The sequence below is a fragment of the Eulemur rufifrons genome, chromosome 29 (assembly GCF_041146395.1).
Source record: "Eulemur rufifrons isolate Redbay chromosome 29, OSU_ERuf_1, whole genome shotgun sequence".
Classification (NCBI taxonomy): domain Eukaryota; kingdom Metazoa; phylum Chordata; class Mammalia; order Primates; family Lemuridae; genus Eulemur; species Eulemur rufifrons.
Window position 1 is genome coordinate 53,516,607 of NC_091011.1, and position 10,253 is coordinate 53,526,859.

The window sequence follows — 10,253 nt, forward strand, 5'->3', positions numbered from 1 at the left end:
ACATATCCACTGCCAGACACCTGTGCCAGGAAGCCACAACAGTCCCTGGTGCCACGCAAAGGTGCCATCCCAATTCCTCTACTACCCTGGCCTGCCTCCTCCTCACATATTCTAGTTCCTGGTTTATTGCATATAATTGAACAATAGTAGCAATGAGTCTACACACTTTTAAAAAAAAACTTCTTGGCCAGGCACGGTGGCTCACGCCTGTAATCCCAGCACTCTGGGAGGGCGAGGCGGGTGGATTGAGCTCAGGAGTTCAAGACCAGCCTGAGCAAAAGCAAGACCCCATCTCTACTAAAAAAATAGAAAGAAATTAGCTGGACAACTAAAAATATATATAGAAAAAATTAGCCAGGCATGGTGGCGTGTGCCTGTAGTCCCAACTACTCGGGAGGCTGAGGCAGGAGGATCACTTGAGCCCAGGAGTTTGAGGTTGCTGTGAGCTAGGCTGACACCACAGCACTCTAGCCCGGATAACAGAGTGAGATTGTGTCTCAAAAAACAAAAAAAATTTTTTTTTCCTTTATGACCTTTCTTTTTTTTTTTTAGTTTCTTTTTTTAATTTCAATATATTTAGAGAGTACAAGTGGATATAATCTCTTTTAAGTATCTTAATTTTAAATCCAACCAGAGGAGACTTCAGGCAAGGTGAAGATTTTTGTCATGTACATTATTCTGTGTCAGGTGAGAGTACTCAAATGCAATTATTCTCATTCTCTTCCTAGAGTGCATTTTTTAAAGGCCTCCAAATTTTTCTTCAAACTCTTCCATGGATTCCAGGGAAAAGAAGGGAAAAACCAAGCAAGTCCCTTGGGATAGGCTACAAATATCACAAGAGTGTTCCAAACAGATTTAAAAGGCAACTCTAGCAATTTCCCAGGTTGTACATCTTAGCATTCATGAAATAATTGCTGTTAAGTGAGGCGATTTCAAACAACCTATATAACAATATAAAACACCAAGAGGGAAGTATTAATATTTCATGGGCAGGATGGATCTTCCTCAAATCTTATTATCCAGATTACTGCCTCTTCTGCCTACCTGCAAATGTTACTTTCATTCTCTCCTTCCATGAGAGACCTGTTCATCTCTGTTCATAATTGTAGATATTCAGGCAGTTGTCTTATACTATGGTTAGAATCTAAGTTCTCTTTTTATAAAAATGCCATCTTATGTCCTATATTGCATCCATACTATACTCTATGTTAATCTTGAGCTGTATTAATCAGAAACAGATGCATATGACAATCATCTATCACATGCTTAGAATATGTAAAAATTAATGAAATATATATTATGGAAGAATTGGCAATGGGCTCAGGAAGATGAGAAGAGATTTATATATCTCACTTATTCACTTGACAACAATTATTTACCAAGTCCTTACTATTTGCTGGGACAGAAAATATAAACCTGACCTCTAGGAGGTTACAACCTATCAGTTGAGATAAGATAGTTGATACTGAAATAAATAAAAGAAAGTGATGAACATCTTAAGAAAGAGGTTTATGTGCTATGACAATTCATGGATCATATAGTTAAATAAAAGAGCCTCAGAAGTATCAATAATTTAGAAGCAGCTTTCTTCCATCAGAAAGATAGGGCCTTATTGGTCCTGTTACACAGAGAAATGGACACATAGTGGAAGACTTTGATGCTAAGGTTAATGTCTCCTTATACAGCGTTTTTCATACTACATATCACTGTCTCTATGATGGATTAAACTTACATAAATATTTTTCTATGGTAATTGAAATATTTATACAAATTCACTCATATAAAATGTTTTCATGTAAATATTTTTGATATTTCAAGAACAAATATTTTAACCTAGTAACTTTCTGCTTTTCAGTGTGCCTACTAGTAGCTTCTATGACTTTGTACCCATTAATGCCTTCTTAATAATTGTTTTGTTTTTATTTAGAAAGATCCTAGGAGTTTATTCACTTCTTTCACATAGTTCCATGTTATATACAACTTAAATTTAGCTAAGTGTATTCACTTTTAAAAAAATACACTTCAGAAAGAGTTCAATCTTGAGAATGGGTTTGCGCTAGGGGAAAACATCAACAGGCTGTCAACTTTTCAAGTAAAGACCTCTCAGGATATGAGTATCTGGGGATTTTGCAAAGGCTATTTTCACATCATAAAATGTCTGTCTGAATTTCTTGGCTACTTTTGGTTTTGACATTTTATTTTTCGAGTCAAAGACATCTCAATGTGTCATTATCTTGAAGAATGTAACATTACACGAGTCCAGATGAATATAGAAACTTAAAAGCTCCATGATTTTAGCCAACCTGCACCTGCCATCTTCCCCAGAGACCTACTCCTGTGTGATTTCCTTGCAAGAAATAAAAGCTTTTTACAGATCGTACTGCAGTAATTCCTGTTATGCAGTTGCGAAACCCTCTCTCATTGTTTGATTTTTGCCTTCCACTTCACATTTTGAATTTGAATTTGAAAAATTTGAAGGAATTTAATCTAATCTTTTTGACAAACTCAATTGATGAGGTTATGTAATGAACATAAAATAGATTGCAATTATTGGCTTTTCTTTTTAAATTGGACTTGCAATCCTGGTCAAGGAAATACTTCTGCAGATGATACACCTCTAGGCCACTGACCCATATATCATCACTCCTAGGGGACATATTTCATTCATTCATTCATTCACTCATTCAGTAAATATTTTATGAACACTACTACTCTGTGCCAAGAATGACTCTAAGTGCTGAGGATTTAGTGGTGAAGAAAAAAAAAAAAAAAGACAAAATTCCTACATTAAAGGCTATTAAGCATTCCACTGTGTGAAACAGCAAAACATAAAACAAGTATATATATATATCTAGCATATCTCTTTTGCCTACAATTTTCTTTAGCCCCAAGTGAAATACTTTGTACATATTAAATGCTTAACAACTATTGAATGAAAGATGAAGCCTAGCTTTTCTGTTTACTATCAAGCTACTTATCATCTTTGCTAAATGGGAATAAAAATAATAATCTACAGAGTTTCTGTAAAGATTTAAAAATATAATGTATTTAATGTGTAAATCACAGTGCCAAGCACATAGTACATAGTAAAAAGTGTCAGTTCACTTCAGCATACACTTGCACCCAACACATATTAAATGTTATGGAAATTGAAGACAAAGAGTCAATGATGTTCTGGTAGGTGGCTAGATACAGCTAAGTGGGGTTGGCTGCACCCGAATGCATCATGAAGGATGAAATAGAGACATGCTTTTCCTTCTTCACTTTCAAGGATGTTATCTAACAACCCACAATTGGAATTAAAAGACATAGGCCGGGCACGATGGCTCACGCCTATAATCCTAGCACTCTGGGAGGCCGAGGCGGGCGGATGGTTTGAGCTCAGGAGTTTGAGACCAGCCTGAGCAAAAGCCAGATCCCGTCTCTACTAAAACTAGAAAGAAATTAACTAGACAACTAAAAATATATAAAAAATTAGCCGGGCATGGTGGCACATGCCTGTAGTCCCAGCTACTCAGGAGGCTGAGGCAGAAGGATCGCTTGAGCCCAGGAGTTTGAGGTTGCTGTGAGCTAGGCTGACACCACGGCACTCTAGCCAGGCAACAGAGTAAGACTCTGTCTCAAAAAAAAAAAAAAAAAAGACATAAAGGAGTAAGAAAGATTTCAGCTAATGATTTGAATCAGTCTGACAAGTGATGGTGGTAGCTCTGTAAAATGGGTAATAGATTGGTATTGGTGTTAGCCAAGCATTTTTGCAGCTGTGGCTAAAAATTAGTCTTTTCCATGTGGCTTCAATATACAAACTGAAGTGGTGAAAGTACTCAGAATGGCACATATGCCAAATGGGAGGATAAAATGTATTACAAGTATTAATATTAAAACTGATCATCATATTATTTGATAGTTCCACTATTTGTGTAATATTCATTTTCTTTTATCATTATTAATAAATTTTTTATTTTAATAGACACCTTAGTTTATTGATTTAATAAATATTGAGTACCTTACATGTCCCAGAAAATGTGTATATACTTTAAACTGATATATCCCACAGAAATCTCTTAAAATGAGACAAATACCTCTGTTGTTATCATAACATAACTTCTCAACTAACTGATCCTTAAAGTCCTTCCATTTAAATTGATTCCTATTATCCAACCATATAAGAGCTTTCACTTGCAAATATAATGCCATGGATATAGAATTAAATAGAAACCACTTAATGGAGAACTGGCCCCAATCAGTTTGATTCTCAACATCTGTCCTTTTTCAAATGAAAACCTCCAAGAAAAAAAAAATGACACATTGTAAATCTATGATAGTTTTCATCAGTGTCAGTTGGGAGAATGTAGCTAATGCTATTTGTGGTTGTAATTACATGAATAAAGTCAAAGTGTTTGACATGTGTAGATTCCATACATGAATTTAGTTCATTTGCTCAATTCACCTATTTTTATTAAAAGGTAAGTAGGTACCATAAATCACAAAATTATAATCTTTTACTGCTGGAGAACCAAAATAAACAAATGAATAAGTACACTTACAAATATTGAATAATTAAACCTTCATCCAAAAAATATTTCTTTAGCCTACATAGCCTTACCCATTAAAAACAATAGCATGGGAAATTATGCATTTCTTTCTTAACTTTCTCACGGGCTACAAAGAGTAAAACCGAGTTAGATAGGGGAAAGGAAGTAATACAAAATCGAATGAATAAATGGGACAGATTAGTGTGAAATGTAGACAATCTATTTATTCAGAAACATTTTCGTAACAAAAGCTCTTTCTACCACTCTCTCTTAACTCTGGAATCTCAATGGAGTTGAATATTATATTTTCTTATTTGGATTGATTCTCCCAAATTCTTTGTAACTCAAAAAACTGATATTGTATGAATTCTCCAAATGACTGTGGTTTCAACTGAAAGGTACATTTATAAAAGAACTTTAATTCCTCTACTTTTAAAATGAGAGATTATTAATCTTAATTACACATTACTACAGCACCTAATATTTTAAAACTCAGGAGTAACTTTAAGAGGAATAAAATCAAAATTAAGAAAAAGACTTTTCCATTAGGATATGACAAAGTCATATTTTAAAAATAGTGAATGTTTCTCCAAAGTACTTAAAACTTGTAACATTTAAAACAGAGTGTGCTTGTTGCCAACTAACTCAATTCTGAATGATAGCCAGTTATGTATACATAGTTAGCTACATAATAAAGATATCACTACCTGAAATATTTAATATTTGAGCAAAAGCTGACCCTGTAATTAAACTAGCTATCTAAATACCTTCATTCACAATTTCTCAATCATCCCTCATTTTGTAAGCACTCATTTTTATCAGTACTTTCTAATTAATTCAATAATTTTTATTACCTTGATCACATTTATAGCTCATTAAATGCAAAAATGAAGTGACAGAAAAACAAAGGAATGTTAAAACATTTATGCAAAAAATACAGAAAATAATCTCAGAGGGATTGATTGTTGTTTATCAACTACAATTTTTAGAAAGATGTGTGAAGTGTCAAAAACACATCAATCTGCAGTGAAGTTATGTAGAATAAATTCCATATTTCTCAAGGTCAACAGCTAATGCATTATCCTAGATTAACTAATGTGTAAAAAAGGGAACCATAGATTAATTTTGTCACATAATTAAATCGAGGAATTCTTTTAAAATTTACTTTTCTTTTCAAAAGTGAGAGGAGCATGACAAAACACAAACAAGATTTTCCAATAAGATCTGGCCAAGGAAAACCCATCTTAATTCTATTGAATTGTTATAGTGTACTTAAGCTATTTTGGATTAAATGTATATGAAGAATAGCAGTAAGAGGATAATTTCTAAAATCCAATATAGTGACCCTCGGCAGAAAAGAATTCATTAACATTCTTGAGGAAATGTACCTGCTATATAGATTAGTCTCCAGTGAAACAATGAGAGCAGGCAGGTCAGTCTGACACTGAGCTATGATAAAGTGACACATTTTAAGCAAAGATTTCACACAGTTCAGAAAACAAGGCAGCAATGTCAAAGTGTATAAAGAATGGAAAAACAACAGAAGGCTCAGATAACCATGACCAAAGGAAGTCAAATGACTCAAACTATGAGGCCTTAGCCATAGCACCCCTTTCGTCCCTGTAAGAGAGTCTTTGAACTCCCCTGAAGAATACAGAGGAAATTGACAATGAGCACAAACCAAAAAAGCAATGACAAATATAGAATCTTGATCCTTCCAAGGCATAGACCTTTTCATTCATTTTATCTTTTTTTTCAACTTCAGAAAATCTTCCCATATGCCTCCATTTTAGCACTTATGATATATTTATATAAGATACATTCTATATTTTAATCTGACTGGCATCTTAGCCAGATGAGGAGTTTTTTGAGAGAAAAAAAGCATATCTTATTTATCTTTATTTCTGTAGCTGCTAGCATAGTTCTAGACACAGAGTAATAAGCACTCAGTAGATGTTTAATTATTTGACTTGTAATTAAAGTACTACTAGAAACATGTAAAACTTTTAACAAGTGTGCCAAAATCAGTAGTGCCATTTTTTAATCTGAATGACAAATGAGAGCATGTGTTTATATATATAGTATAGTATCAAGTGTATGAAACTTGATATTATACCTTAGAGTTGGACAAAACGTCATACCAAGCATACACTATAGTCTTCTTCTCTTACATTAATCCTAGAACTACAAGAAAGTATATATTTTTAAATATCATATAAATGTAAGCTTGAAAATGAAAAGGAAAGTGCCAGAAGATCATTGAGTGTTTCCGGAGAGACTTAAAAGAGAGAAACTTTGATCAAATAGAAGAATGTCAGCTCGGGAAACTTTTGGAAGAGTCTGATTTTTAAAACTCGGTAGAAGTAAATCCGCAGAAATTCCATGGTAGATGCCTGGCATGACAGGGAGCAACCATATACGATTAACTGAGATACCACAAAGAAATAGTGTATCTGTCAGCCCAAGCACATTTCCTCTTCCTCTGATAGCCCATGCCACATGTCCCTCTCCGCTGATACAATCTATAGCATTTGTATTTGTCCTCAGGTAGAACAATATGGAGACAAAAACGATGCTCCAAGCAGCTGGCGATGCTAGAAAAAATGGGAAAAAAAGACCCAGAAGAGAACTTAAACCCGAGAAACAGTTGGTGTATTAGAATCTTTTTGTAAAAACAATTATGTGTACCGATAGATGTGTTCATTAATTTGGGGTAATGTGTGCATATATCAAATCATCCTATTGTACACCATGCATACCTACAATTTTTATTTGTCAGGTATTTTTAAAGAGAAAAACGTGTTGAGACTTCAATCCCACCCTCAGATATTATGATAAAATTGGTTCAGGGTGCCGCCTGAGGATCATAATTTTTAAAAGCTCCCCAAGTGATATTAATGTTCAGCCAAGGATGAAATCCTCTGTGATGGGCTATCAATAACAGGAATTTAAAACCCATATACCCCGTCAGACAGTAAAGGGAGAGATTGGATCTGTGATGCCTTACTATGATATTCAAAGAGCCTTCTAGGATTTATGCTATTATCTTTTTTTCTCTCCTAGTTTTTCTCTGTTGCCACTGCCTATTATCAGAGGAAAGAGGTTTGAATAAAGAGAAGCTCTAGTGAGTTTAGGGTATCTCCAAGGGATATCCTAAAAATTAATCCAACATAAGCCACACAAAGTAGAATTACCTTTTCCTATTCAACAAGGCCCATTGTCTAGTCCTTACATGCTCAGAAACTTGATCTGCCAGCTTTCCAGAGTTGATGTACTCGGGGATGATGAATCGAGCCTATACACAATGTTTAAAGCAGAATAACAATTTATTCATTGGCAATGAGAGATATAACTATGAATGAGATAGAAAAGCATACAGAGGGAAGTTTTTATTTAGCACGGAATCAGGACAAAAGGAATCAGTCATATGGCTCAAATGTCTGAGAGCCTAAAGCCGTGATTATTGAAAGCATCTCTTCAGTCATTTATTAAAAATAAAAAGGATTTATTGAATTTCCATTATGTATCATTAATACACATAAGCATGTGGACAATGGTTCCTATCTCAGGTAGCTGACATTCTAGTGATGGGCAGGTTGAAGAAGGCAATAAAGAAATCAATATATACAGAAATCAGTAGCATTCCTATACACCAACAATAGTCAAACTGAGAACCAAATCAGACTCAATATCCTTCTCAATAGCAACAAAGAAAGTAAAATACCTAGGAATATATTTAACTAAGGAGGTGAAAGACCTCTACAGAGAGAACTATGAAACACTGAGGAAGGAAATAGCAGAGGATGTAAACAGGTGAAAAACCATACCATGCTCATGGGTTGGCAGAATCAACATTGTTAAAATGTATATACTACTCAGGCCAGGTGCGGTGGCTCAGGCCTTTAATTCTAGCACTCTGGGAGGCCGAGGCGGGTGGATCGCTCGAGGTCAGGAGTTCAAGACCAGCCTGAGCAACAGGAAGACCCCCGTCTCTACTAAAAATCAACAGCAAGACCCCCGTCTCTACTAAAAATAGAAAGAAATTATCTGGCCAACTAAAAATATATATAGAAAAAATTAGCTGGGCATGGTGGCACATGCCTGTAGTCCCAGCTACTCGGGAGGCTGAGGCAGAAGAATTGCTTAAGCCCAGGAGTTTGAGGTTGCTGTGAGCTAGGCCGACGCCATGGCACTTACTCTAGCCCGGGCAACAAAGCGAGACTCCATCTCAAAAAAAAAAAAAAAAAAAAAAAATGTCTATACTACTCAAAGTGATTTACAGATTCAGTACAATCCCTATTAAAATACCAACATCATTTTTCACAGATACAGAAAAAATAATTTTATGCTTCGTATGGAACCAGAAAAGACCCTGAGTAGCGAAAGCAATATTAAGCAAAAAGAACAAATTGGGAGGCACTGATTTACCAGACATCAATATATAAATTTTAAAAATATCAAATATTGAGTACAGTGTGTTGAATAGTGTCCCTCCAAAATTCATGTCTAACTCAAAACCTCAGAATATGACACTTTTTGAAAATACGGTTTTTGTAGAGGCCATACCGGATTGAGATGGGCCCTAAAGTGAATGACTGGTGTCCTTATAAGAAAAGGAGAGGACACAGAGAGACATACACACACATGTGAACACAGAGGAAAGCAGAGATTGTTGTTATGCTTCCACAAGGCAAAAAATGCCTGGAGCCACCAGAAGCTGAAAGAGGCAAGGAAGGATTCTCCCCTAGAGTCTTTGTATAGAGCATGAGCCTTTCAGCACCTTGGTTTCACATTTGGGGCCTCTAGAACTATGCTAGAATAAATTTCTGTTGTTGTAAACCACCTAACTTGTGGTAATTTGTTATGGTAGCCTTAATACAACAGTGATCCATTGTAGGTAAGGAATTAAGAAGAGAATGATATGATAGAAAGTTAATGAAAGACATTAATTAGGCAATTTGCATGAAACAAAATAGATAGCAGAAAAAGATAAACAAGAAAATGCTCAAGAGAAAAGAAATGGCAATAGCAAAGACGCAAAGGCTCTGATAGCTGTGGTACATTTCAGGAACCAAAATGTGGCTAGAGCTCAGTGGGCTGAGGGGAGAAGGTTAGGAGACAGGTTAGACAGGAATTCAAGATACATGTAGCATAGGAACCTATATAGACTTTAATTTTCAGTGTAATTTGAAAATGTGGGAAAATTTGAAAATGAGCAGAAAATGGAATCAGTATGATTTAGAATTTAGGAAGTTCTCTCTCTGAGTGCTGTGGGAGAATATATTTTGTGTGGTTGGTCCTTCAATGACTAACATATGATCATAGAAAGGGAAAACTTGGAGTAAGCACAACATACTGTTTTTAGACCTAATTCTTAGTCCTGTCATTGGTAGCATGTTTTAGTATCAATGAAATGACAGTAGGAAAATGGAAAAATATTAAAGAAGGAAGGTACCAACACCAAATCATTGTCACGGATAACAGGCCTCCTTCTGATTTTGCTTTTCTTTCTTTCTTATTAGCAGCTACTGGTTTTCTAAACTGAGAGTGTGATGAAGGGCTGAGACGCATAGTTTATCAATGATATTATTGTAATTGTCTGGAACTAAAAATACTCTTGAAGAGTCCTGTTGCTTTATTATTTCTACTTATCACAGAAAGATATAGCTAATTAGCAGTAGTATGCTTAGCTAATTACATCTGAGAATTTGAGATTTCCTA